Genomic DNA, 13539 nt, shown 5'->3' on the forward strand with positions numbered 1-13539 from the left:
AATTATGGTGTATTCTTTATTTAAATAATCTAATAATAATATTAAAATATTAAAATATTAAAATATTAATTATTTAATAAAGTAAAATTTAATTGATTTATAAATAAATAGTGATATGTTATAACCCGTAATTAAACTATTATAAGCAAGAATTTTTTAAAAGTAGATTTAAAACCCGTAATATTATCTCTTAAATATGTATGTGGAGTGATTTTTCCTAACTAATACCATATGTAAATGAATCCAAACATCCAATACAAACTTTATAACAGGTGAAGTGACAAACTTTCATATGAATATGATGATACACATAACATTCTCTAACACGTGAAGTGACAAATCGTTAAAAGTGCTTAAATTAAAAATATTTAAAGGATAATTTTTGTTAAAAAGTAATATTTTAAGGATGATCAAATTGTTCTAACATGTGAGGTGATAAGTCGTCGAAAGTGCTCAAATTAGGAGCATCAGAACAATAATCTTTGTTAAAAGTAATATTTTAACGATGACCAGATTAATTTAACACGTGACTTTTGAGGTGACAAATCGTTAAAAATGCTTAAATTAGAAACATTTGAAGGATAATTTTTCTTAAAAGTAATATTCTAAGGAAGATTACGTTAATCTAACACGTGAGGTGACAAACCAATCAAAATTGCTCAAATTACAAAGATTTGAAGGATAATCTTTGTTAAAAGTAGAGCTGTCAAAAAAGACCGGCCCAAGTCTCGCGAGCCAAGGAATTTGAAGGGCTGGGGTGGGATGGCCCTTCATTCGGAAGGGCCTGAATATGCTCAACCCAATCCAACCCTAGAAGGGCAGAGGGCTGGGGTGGGCTAGCCCTTTTTTTTTTTTTTTTTCATTTTTTTCTTTTCAAACTTATAATTCTATAACATCAAGAAAATGTGAAGATTTTCAAATCAAATATGACAAACAATTGTGTTGTTTTAATAACACTAGCAAAAAGTCTAGTGTAATTAGCATGCATCTCACATACCAAATACGCGAGCGAGATAAATAAGTGATAAGCAAGATTGGAGGGAGGCGAGGGTGCGAGATTTTGTCTATGCATCCTAGATACATGTGAATCTACTTTGATAGAGTGTATCTAGAACATATTAACCTAATTTTGAGTTCATATATTCTGAGATATATGTATCTGGACGTACCAAAATCTGGTAAAATTCATAATATTACAACATAGCGTGTATTTAAGTAATTAGATTATATACTAGTTAGATTATTGTAAGTTACCCTAATAAAAAAATTTGGCCCATGGGCCGACCCCGATCAAGCCTCAAGGGCCAATGACTTATATGGGCCGGGCTTATAAGCCCTAGTTTTAAAAGAGCTTGAAAAATCCTATCCCGGCCCTACCCCAATAATGGGTTGGGTTGGGCCGGCCCCATTGGCTAAGCCCATTTTGACGGCTCTGGTTAAAAGTAGGAAAAATTAGCAAACTACTCACAATCCCTAACTTAATTAGTAAAAACATTTACACTTTCAAATAATTATTTAAAATGTCAAAATGCCAATATTTTAGAAAATAATTTGTATTCAAATACTACTATTTGTCTTTCCTTTTATTTCTCAAACCAGTCCAACATGAAATACATTCACTACCCATTTACACTTCTTCCTAGGCTTTAATACCATTAAATTTATTTTCCATCTTTCACGTTTTCAATTTTTTTTCTCTTTCATCAACTTTTCAGTTTTCACCATTGTCCCCATCATTCATATTTTCTCATTTTTTTCTCTTTCATTAAATTTTCACCATTATTCTCTCCCTCATTGTTGAAGAAGAACTAATTATTCAAGTTCATACCAATTTGTTCAGATCTATCAATTAATTCAAGAAATCTCTCAATTGATAAAGATATTTTCGAAGTCATCATTTATTTTGCGAGATTTCATGAGATTTTGTTTTCAAAATCACAAATTATCGTGCTAGGATCGCCATCAATTGCATCTCATGTTGCAACCAAATTAACTTCCACATGTACTGCAAACAAAGGTATCCTTCTTTCTGCCTAATTAATAAAAATACGTGTATTCTTCTTACTTTATATGTAACAAATAATTGCTTTGTACCATGCACAGGTAGAAATAAGTTAGAAGTTAATCTACAAAATGATAATTTATTGACAAAAGATTACTTGCTTTTAACGAAAGTTCCAAATTGCAAATTTTGTGCAGCAAAAAGGTTTCAATATGAATCACCAGGTTTCTGTTGTGATAATGGATCAATTAGACTATCTTCTTATACTATGCCTACTGAATTGCGAAATTTGTTCTTGGGTGATTCCAAAGAATGTCAATATTTTCGCACTTACAGTAGAGCCTACAATAATATGTTTGCCTTCACTTCGCTTGGAGTGCATTATCATAGAGAATTAGCAAAGAGAAATCGTGGCATCTATACATTTAAGGTCCAAGGACAAATATATCACTTCATTGATGATTTGATACCGTCAGCAGGAAAACCAAAAAATTTACAATTATATTTCTATGATAACCAAAATGAGCTAACAAATCGAATGACATTATCAGATAATCTTAATGAGCTGATTGTTGCAAAGCTTATGGATATACTAAAACTTAATCCTTATTCTACTTTTCTAAGATCGTTAACAGTTATTCCAAATTTATTCAAATTTTACATTGCTCTAAACTCAAGTTCCAATTTAGACCAAAGAACACATAACTTACCAACTTCATCCGAAGTTGGGGCAATTTGGATTGAAGATCACTTAACTGATAAAATTCATACACCACATATTCGAATTTACACTCATAGTAACAAAAGCCAATTGGTCAATTACTATTATGGATGTTATGACCCATTACAATATCCACTATTGTTTCCTTATGGTCAAAATGGTTGGCATTGTGGTATTAAAAAATTCAACAAGCCATGCATTTATTCCAACACACAAATTCCTTCTGAATATGACCAGCTACCAAGTATAATGAATATGACTTCTATTGATAGACTCCTTCACATTGAATCTAAACTTTTATCAAAAGGATTAGGCAAAAGAGAGACTGTTTCTTGTCGTGAATATTATTGTTATAAAATTCAAATAAGAGATGAACAACCAAATGACACTTTACATTCTGGAAGGGTTTTTCAACAATATATAGTTGACCAATATATCAAACTTGAGACACAAAGATTAGACTTTGTTTCATTTAATCAAGATCTATTTAGAGTTGAAGCCTTTCAAGGAATTATTGATTTATTAAGGCAAGGAGAAAGAGATGCTTCCAATATTGGGAGACAAAAGTTCCTTCCTGGTAGTTTTATAGGAGGCCCAAGAGATATGCGTCGAAGATATATGGATGTCATTGCTTTGGTATAACATTTTGGAAAACCAGACATATTTCTAACAATGACTTGTAATCCTTGTTGGCCTGAAATACAAGAACATTTACAGCCAATGGAAGAAGTTCAAAATAGACCTGATTTAGTTAGTAGAGTATTCAGAGCAAAAGTCGAACAACTTAAAGTAGATATTAAAAAAACCAGCATATTTGGAAAAGTTGCAGCTTTTATGTATACAATTGAGTTTCAAAAATGAGGTCTTCCACATGCGCATTTTCTCATTATACTTATGGATGGATATAAATTGCTAACACCACAATCATATGATAAAATTGTATGTGCTGAATTACCTGATCCCTATATTGATCATCATCTATACAAACTTGTGACCAAGCACATGATCCATGGTCCTTGTGGCTATCTAAATCCTTCAAATTCTTGTATGCAAAAAGAAGGCAAATGTAAGTTTAAATATCCAAAACAACTTGTTGAACAAACAACCAAAGGAAAAAATTCGTATCCTCTTTACAAAAGACCAAAAATGATCACGCCAATCAAAGTTAGAGGACACAACATTGACAATTCTTGGACTGTTCCATACAATCCATATTTACTTAAGAAATTCAACTGTCATATTAATGTTGAAATATGTTCTGACATTAAGGTCATCAAATACATTTACAAATATATTTGCAAAGGACATGACAAAATTGCATTTTCTGTACATAATAATGATACTACTGTAGAAATAGATGAAATCAAAGAATACCAATCTGCTAGATGGGTTTCTCCACCAGAAGCTGCATGGCGTCTCTTTGCTTTTTCAATAAGTGAAATGACTCCAAGCGTTTGCCAATTGCAATTGCATCTTGATGGACAACAATTTGTTTCATTCAAAAATAACCAAACTGTCGAACAAATAATAAACAATCCAATGATAAGGAAAACGATGTTAACAGAATTTTTTCTTATGAACAAAATCAATAACGATGCTATAAATCTCAATTTACTATATAAAGAGTTTCCCCAACACTTTGTATGGTCATCATCATACAAAATATGGTCGCGTCGAAAACAACGCCTTACTATTGGACGTATTTTCACATGTCATCCAACTGAAGGAGAAATATATTATCTTAGGTTGTTTCTAATGAACGTAAGAGGACCAAAATCATACGAACATCTACGTACAATGGATGGAACATGCTACACTACATTTAGAGAAGCTGCAGAAAAAAGAGGCTTACTATATTCTGATAACAACTTAATTGCCTGTATGTCTGAAGCTGTAAGCTATCAAATGTCTTATAGTTTGAGAAGACTATTTGCAACACTATTAGTTTATTGTAATCCTGGTAACCCAAAAGATCTTTGGGAAAAATATGAAAAATCTATGTCAGAAGATTTTCAAAGAATTTCAAATGTTACCAAAAAATATATCCAACAGTTAGTTTTAAATCATATCAATGAAGTTCTACTTTCAATGGGACGTAACATAAATGAATTCAAAGATATATTTGGAAATGTTAACTCTTCTAAAACAACTAATGAGGCCAAAGAAATATATTTCGAAAGAAATATAATAGTGTCTGAAGAAGATATACTTCTACAAACCAAATTAAATGTTCACCAAAAAAGGGGATATGACATAATTCTTGAAAGGGTATATTCCAATAAATCAGGAGCTTTTTTCATTGATGGTCCGGGTGGAACTGGAAAAACTTTTCTTTATCGAGCTTTGTTGGCTGCTATAAGAACAAAAGGATGCATAGCTTTGGCAACTGCAAGTTCTGGTGTAGCAGCTTCAATACTTCCAGGAGGACGCACAGCTCATTCACGTTTCAAAATTCCGATTGACATCGATGAGAATTTCACTTGCAATATTAGTAAACAAAGTTCATTGGCAACTCTAATTCGAGATTCAAAGTTAATTGTTTGGGATGAAGTCTCAATGGCCAAAAAAAACACAGTTGAAGCTCTTGATACACTTTTAAAAGATCTTATGAATACAAAAACACTTTTTGGTGGAAAAGTTGTAATTTTTGGGGGAGACTTTAGACAAACACTTCCTGTTATTCGTAATGGAAAAAAGGAAGACTTTATTAGTCAAAGTTTATTATACTCTCACATTTGGAATCAACTTGAAAAATTGTGCTTATCTGAAAACATGTGCGCAAAAAATGATCCAGCATTTTGTGCATATTTAATGAGAATTGGAAATGGAGAAGAAAAAACTAACAACTGCAACAAAATTGAAATTCCCAATAATTTTGTCATTCCCTTTACAAATGAAATAGAATCTTTGAATCTTTTGTTTAATGTAACTTATCCTGATTTCCGTACATTCTATTCTAATCCATCTTTTATAACTTCCCAGATTATTTTGACAACAAAAAATGATTTTGTTGATGAAATAAATGACATGCTTATACATAGATTTCCCGATGATGCTACAGTCTATACAACTATTGATGAAACAATAGAACCAAATGATCAGTGCCAATTTGAAGATTTTTTACATACCTTACATCCTGCTAACTTACCACCTTATAAATTAACTTTGAAAAAAAATTGTCCAGTTATATTATTAAGAAACTTAAATCCTACTGAAGGTTTATGCAATGGTACACGATTGATATGTCATGATTTTAAGTCACATGTTATCAGTGCTACTATTTCCAGTGGTGATTTTAAAAATAAACATGTTTTTATTCCAAAGATACCATTACTGGCATCGCAAGATGAAAAGTTACCAGTTCCCTTCAAAAGAACACAATTTCCAATAAGGTTATGTTTTGCTATGACTATAAACAAAGCTCAAGGTCAAACATTAGATTTTGTTGGAATATATTTGCGTGAACCAGTTTTTTCACATGGACAACTTTATGTTGCTTTATCTCGAGCAAAATGTTCAGACAATGTAAAAGTATTAATACGTCCGCCTATAGCAGAGAACACAAATGATCATTCTACATATAATGTAGTTTATGACGAAATCATTTGAAAAGCATTCTCACAGTACTTTTAAAACCAACAAATGTAACAACTACGCACCTTGATGTTACACATTCTTAAATTCCCCATTATTTGACTTTACTTGTTTTTTGAAAGATAAATAAGAGTTAACTTGCAATCATATTTCAAGATTTTCAATTTAAAATTTCTGCTTTCAATTCAGATTGTGCTTGGCCAATTACTTAAATTTCAAATTTTCATTTTCACTAACCTAAATCCTACCATTGCAGGAACAACTGATTCAATCAAGGGTAACTGTTTATATAGTTCTAGCTGAAGGAAATGACAAACATGACCTACCTAAAAAGGCAAATAAAAGATCATGAGGTACACAAAATTTATAGTCATACTGTTATACCAATTAATGGTCCTAACTTTGTTCGCTGTACTTTCAATGATTTCTTCGTTTTTATCTTCTCTGTTTATTTGTTATTTAACTTCTGACATTATCATATTCAGCTTATTATAGTATGTTCATCTTCTCAAAAATGTCTTCAGTTTTACATTGCCACTAATCTTACGATATTTTAACAAACCATTTTCAATTTGCTTTACTTGAGCTATTTTTTTTTTCCTGCAATTTCCTGCATAGAGTATTTTTCTGTTTATCCAAACGATTTGAGCTGCTTTATTTTCTACGATATGCATTAAACAGCCATTATGTCACAGCTTTACAAGACTCTAAAAAAAAGGAGGGTGGTCATGACCCTTGCATATATAGCTATCTAAGATTTCTGCTGTTTGCAACTATTTGGTTTTTTCCTCTGATTTTTTACTATAATACGACTTACACTTGCTTATTTGCTTACAGTTTTGATATACTTATGTTATAAAATAGTACAACATATCTTTATTATTTTCATTTGCTGCTCTTTCAGAAGTCTAATAATTGTAATACTTAAGAATGCTTTAATAAGTTTATCCACTCTAAATTTCATTCAAAATTGTTTTACCAAAGACAGGTGTCATACACATCGGACAGTCTTCTATAATTGTATGCCAGGAAAACCCATAATGTTCTTTACAATTACAGCTTCTGCATTCTATTAGCTCAGTCATTTATTATAACTTCAATGAAAACTATTGTAACTTTCTCTCACTCTCTTGCCATTCTTTTTGCTTTACGATATTGAGTAGATATAGGGAATTCAGCATCATTCTTATTTTGTTGTTTCACTGAACATGACTTTTAACAGAGAAATATTTAAAACAGAATGATCATATGAAATAATAGAAATAAGCTAAATACCATTGTTTAAGATAATTCTTCTTAATTAATTTTCCTATATGAACATGCATATTTGATATAACTTTCCTAACAATTTGATCTCCATTTAATCCAATATATGGTAATACAATACTTCTTCAATTAAATGGGCCCCATAGTACAACTTAAATTACATTAAATTACAGTTGCAGTCTACTGAGAATCCCAACTTTCAACCTGCTCCCCCTTCCTTTTCTTACTGCCTTTATGCTGTTTACAAATTTTTAAGTTTCATTTTTATCTTGCAAGTTGCAGTGATTTAGGCTTTTTCCTGGGGTTGTATATTAACCTTTTCAGCCATTATATCAGCAAAAAAATATAATGTTTTGCTGACTTCATATAATCGCTCTTCAGCTTGTACATTTTACTAGGACCATAACTAAAATGTGAGGGAAAGAAGTTATCTTGAATGATTTGCTTGGTTGATTTTGCACCTTAAATATCCAAATTTTGGTCACTTGCTAGATTTGGACTCTTCAAATGTTAGAAAAGTTAATAAGGATAACGGAGATTCTGTTCTTTTGTTAAATGGGTAAAGGAGACGCAACACATTCATCTGAATTTTCTCTTCAAAGAGGTTTGAACAATATATTTATCAATTCATTGTACTTTACGTTTTTTCATGACAATAGTCAGCAGTTGACTTTGAACTTTAGTAAATAATGTTAGCTTTGCCTTTTTCAATATTACCTTGTCATTCGGCTGCTCTCAAATGACTTCTGCTTCTTCTCATGTAGCCGAATGCATGATTTAAGTATTTAACCATATATGTCACAGGTTTCACAGTCTAACCTTCTGCATATTCTGTGGCTATATTTGAAACACGGACATTGCATGTGTTGTTTCTTCTCGCTTTGTTGCATTTGCCACTAAAATGATTTAGCTGCATCCGAAATCCTCCTAACTGTATATGCTTTTTGTTCAAAATAGGTCAAAAGTGCAATCTCTTGCTTAATTTTGTACATCTTCATGTTCTGTTACAGTACATTTGTCTTGTTGGTATTCTGTTTTGTTGTGGTTGTCTTTCAATTATTATATCATTCTTCAAATTTTGCTGACAGAAGCTTAAAATCTGAGTTTTACGTATTTTCTGATGCTACTGCAGATTAGACCAGATAGACAAACGTTGTATTCGAGTGCCACTTGGGCCAAGGAGGTTGAAGCACTGGCTAGGCAGTTTTTGCATAATCCCTACAAGGTAAGTACTGTAGCCATTTTATAATGCTTAATTCTATATTATGTTAACATATTAGTATGTCACAAGTAGGGTGTCAAATGGGCAGGTTGGGCTGGAATTGGGAGGGTTAAAATCGGCTGATCTACCTTCTCTGGAGCTAAAATGGGTTGGGCAGAAGTTCTTTTGAAAGAGAGCATTTTCAACTAAATGCTGCAGCTGGAATAGTAAATCCAGGTTCAAGGCAAATTTACTTCACATTTCCTTTTGATGATACTTTGAAAGAAAAGGATGTTTCCAATTATTTGAAGTATTATTCGTTTCAAATATTCAATGTATTAAGGTTGGCCTCCTCAGTTTGGTTTCTTAAATATTCTTATTCTTCAATTTTCTACCACTTACAGGCCTGCTAACAATAATATGATTCCTTTATGTGCAATTTAGTCTAAAGAAATGACATTTTACCTATGTTATATGTCACCTCCAAACCCGTCACAGTATTATCAACTTTTATAATATTGTTAACGACCTCTGTTGTTGTTGTACTCTCCTATTACAAAGCCTCAAATTTTTAATTTTTTTTTTAAACAGATAGCTGCAGAGTATATAGAAAACACACTCACTATTGATCAAGATAGCTACCCCCACATTGTAATTCCTTTTTATTCTTCCTCTTCTGTCTTTGTTCTTCTTACTTTCTGCTGTTGACTACTGTATAGGCAATATGCAAATGATTACTACTTCAAATTTCTTTCTGCTAAAGAAAATTGCACTTTGTTGTTCGTAATAGTGCATACTCTTGGGGAGAATTGTTATACATAGTGCAAGTCATCTACACTCTGTAGACAGCCAGAGGTATATTGTTGAGGTAAATTATCATTTCATATTTCACTATTATTTTACTATTACATGTTGCACTATTATCTAAATATCTACTAGGTCTGTATGATGGTTAAGGTAATTACTTCATCTACCTAAACTTAGCTTCTCGATTTAGGAACTGATGAATGAATTTCTTGCTAACTGTGGTTTACTCTCATGTGGAGAAACCACAACGCATGTGTGGAATCATACATAGTTGCAGGAAGGACAAAACAAGGTTGTTGGTAGACTTCCACAAGTTTAGCTCTCATCTTAACTTGCTAAGTACAAAACACAATCCTCTGCTATTGCTGTTTCATCTTCTTACTCTGAATACATCACCCTGGCAAGCCTTTTTACGTTCCTGCTTCGCTGCTTCTATCTTTTCATTTGACAAATTTTACATCCATATTGAAACTTTTATATCATTGTCTCATTTTTGCAATATTACTAATTCACAATTTACTTTTAATTCAATCACATCAACTAACAATTGAAACAATGGTATCTCAGATTAGCACTAACGATTTACTTCATTTCTAAATGTAGTCAATTCACTGTTAAACACGTGCAAATGTACATTTATATCTGCATTTGAACATCGCAATTTCAAAGCTGAAGAGACCATCAGAACATTTCAGCACAATCAACCTAAACTCTTATGTTTCAACATCAAAATTCGTAAGTTTTCTGTCTTTCTTTTGTACTCAATATATGTAATTATATCAATGATCTTTCGTGTTTGTCATAATGGTGCAATTTCTGTTTTTTCTCCTTCAAACATTCCAGCTTCCCTTTTTTCCTTCATATGTACTTCAAAATTTTGTACCACTTTTCAACTACTCTCTGTTAATTTGTTTGTTTCTCAAATTTTGTGAGTTTTCCTGATTATATTGTTTTATACTTTCTATAACCTTAGTGAAAATTCTGTCTCCATCATTGAATTTGGAAATTGACTTTTCTTTCACATCTCATTTTCCTTTACCCTATGTTCTGAGACAACTTGTATATGTTTCTGTCACACTTCTAACCAATTTTCACTCATACATGTAATGCCTTAAACAAACACCTTTTATTGGTGATAATGATTCTAACATTTGCTCTTGTTAAGTTAACTTTCTTCAAGACTATTTTTACATTTTTCGTCAATATCTGAATAATTCTGCACATTTTATTCATTTTACTGTCTGTAGCCATTTATACATTTCTGAACCATGTGGCTAAGAACACAACAAGTTTCAGCATTACTGTCAAGCTGGTACCTATATTTTCTTCATTCTTCAACAACTTACATCACACATACATCACCCATGTGAACTGTTGGTGTCAGTTATTTGTAAAACTTTTTCTCTCTAAAACATTCTCCATTTCTCCTAATAATCTTACACAGGCATAACAGTGGAACTGTACTGCTGAACTTCTTATCAATCCTCAATTTAATGGGACACAACCACTTGGCAAATCTACCTCCATGAAAACTACAGCTAGGCCATATAATTCTTCTAAACATTACAATCCAATTAGCCATCTAACAAGTCAACTAATATGACAAAAGAGCAACATGAATGCCAATTCAGAGAAAGAACTGCCAGGTTAGATCCTTCAAATTACTTGAGCCTTTTTTAAAATCCAAATCTTCGTCATGATAAGTGTTAATCTGCATTTTATGATGCTTCATAACGTAATGAATACTTTAGGCAGAAATACTTCAATAAACACATTCATTGCTATCGTACAAGCATTGCACTTTCACCAACTGCACTGTCTTATGCCAATAGAGTGATCACTTATCTTCAAATCAAAATGCAAGTTTACTGCATTTCATTGTTCTTTTAAGTAACGTAAGTAAGACTTCAAAATTGGAAGCTGTCTTACCTCTTTGTATGCGCCTGTATCTAGGTCTGACGAAGTACAGAACGACTGCAACAAGCCTTGAATCTGAATCTCCGCTACATTAAACCTTATTCTCCGCATTCAACTACTGCCAAACAACTTCGGAAATTCAAAGAATCAATTGAAGGTATAGTTAATCTTCAAATGTTACCATATGTACAACTGTTATATTCAGCTTTCCTGTCTGATGCACATGTAGCAATACAGATGAGATTTAACAGAGATTTTCATTCTGTAAAGACTGCCTGAGATTTAGCGCAGATGCTTTTCATGAAGATCTCCATCAGCACCAAAAGCTTTAATATTTAGTTGTACAATATCATTATCCTCCGCTTCCAAAGCTTGTACCATTTTTTAGATCACTCACGCATTCACGGCACCATTTGTAGCAGCTTCTTCCTCCTGAATTGATACTCTACTTTCCAACTCTTTCAACTTTTCCAAATACAACTTCAACTTTGCCTCAACTTCAGCTTTTTCATTTTTTAGCTCCTCATTTTTCTTCTGCATATCCTTCAATCAATTCTCCATTGGTTAAAGGATGTGCAAAAGAAAAATGAGAAGCTAAAAAATGAAGAAGCTGAAGTTCACGCAAAACTGAAGATGTATTTGGAAAACTTGAAAGAGTGGGAAAGTACAATATCAATTCAGGAGGAAGAAGCTGCTAGAAATGGTGCCGTGAATGCGTGACTGATCCAAAAAAAGGTACAAGCTTTGCGAGCAGACGATAATGATATTGTACAACAGAATACTAAAGCTTTTGCTGCTCATGGAGATCTTCAAGAAAACCAATTGTCACCACCTAGGCCTCTATTGGTTCACTCAACTGCAAATGGAAATGGAAATGGAAGTGATAAATGAACACATGAAGGTATTATTATGCTTATATCTGTCTTGTTGACCTTTGTTTTTAAGTTATGTACTCAATTTCTGTATGGCTTTCAACTTTGGTTAGGAACTTACAATTATTCAGTGATGCTTTTTGTGCTATCCTTAAGCTTTAGTTATGTAGGCATGCATCTTGTAATATTTGCTTGCCTTTGGACCTAAACCTAACTCCTAACTATTTATGTGGAACTGCAAATGTGTTACACACTGACTGTAGCTGCAGGCAGAGGTAACACAGACTTCATTTGTACAAAAATGAATCTGGTTAATTGTCCTGATGTCCGGACATTACATCCCATGCTTTATGCTGGTAGTTCTGCTTCACTCAATACCAATGTTTCCAACATACAAAAGAAAATGCGCCATTCAGAGCAACCAGGTACAGATGATTTATCACGCTTATTCTTACATTTCCTTTGTTACTTCTCACATTCAACCCACATCTCAAGTTAGCACTAATGATTTACTCAATTTCTAAATGTTTTTACATCCATTGTTCAACATATATTGCAAATGAAGAAAATCTAAATTATATTATTTTTGTTATACCAATAGAGCAGTAGTAATCTGTCTGTCTTTGTCAACTTACTATTTTGGCTACCATATTAACCACATGACACAGGATTTGATGTGTCTGTCTGTCTGTGTGTGTATATATATATATAGAGAGAGAGAGAGAGTATATATATATATACATACATAGATAAACAAATAGATAAATACAGAAATCTTTTTTATCCTTATTTAGAAACAACAATTAAAGTACAACTGTCTTCATACAAATTCATGCAGTTTTGGTTGCCACTGAAATACTGCCAAAAAACAGACAAAATCATTACAGTAGGTAGTCAAATGTAATGATTTTGTCTCTTTTTGGACTGCCAAATGTACTGATTTTCTGCCTTTTTTGGCACTATTTCATTGGCAACCAAATCCCCATGAATTTCTAACAAGACACATGTAATTTTTTTGTCCTTTATAATTTCTATATATATATATATATATATATTTGTAATGTAATAAAAAATTAAATACAAATAACAAATTAGATAAGAGTAAAGTAGTACATATTTATATATATATATATGTTTTTTATTTTTTAATATTTTTTTT

At 32.1% G+C, this 13539-nt stretch overlaps 2 long non-coding RNA genes across 4 annotated transcripts; both read left to right on the plus strand.

Annotated features, from left to right (window-relative positions):
* The first annotated feature begins 1950 nt into the window (after nucleotides 1-1950).
* On the plus strand, nucleotides 1951-8832 carry LOC125870917 (uncharacterized). Its single transcript, XR_007446956.1, has 3 exons — nucleotides 1951-2017; nucleotides 6574-6670; nucleotides 8716-8832. It is a non-coding gene; the product is annotated as an uncharacterized LOC125870917 (long non-coding RNA).
* A 278-nt stretch (nucleotides 8833-9110) lies between these two features.
* On the plus strand, nucleotides 9111-13031 carry LOC125870915 (uncharacterized). 3 transcript variants are annotated; one of them, XR_007446955.1, is made up of 5 exons: nucleotides 9111-9435; nucleotides 9575-9652; nucleotides 10195-10326; nucleotides 11545-12409; nucleotides 12644-13031. It is a non-coding gene; the product is annotated as an uncharacterized LOC125870915 (long non-coding RNA). The 3 variants fall into 3 exon arrangements; XR_007446953.1 differs by having other exon boundaries at nucleotides 11561-12409; XR_007446954.1 differs by having other exon boundaries at nucleotides 11561-12409; nucleotides 12650-13031.
* The last annotated feature ends 508 nt before the right edge of the window (nucleotides 13032-13539 follow it).

Source organism: Solanum stenotomum, chromosome 7, assembly GCF_019186545.1.
Source record: "Solanum stenotomum isolate F172 chromosome 7, ASM1918654v1, whole genome shotgun sequence".
Taxonomy (NCBI): Eukaryota; Viridiplantae; Streptophyta; class Magnoliopsida; order Solanales; family Solanaceae; genus Solanum; species Solanum stenotomum.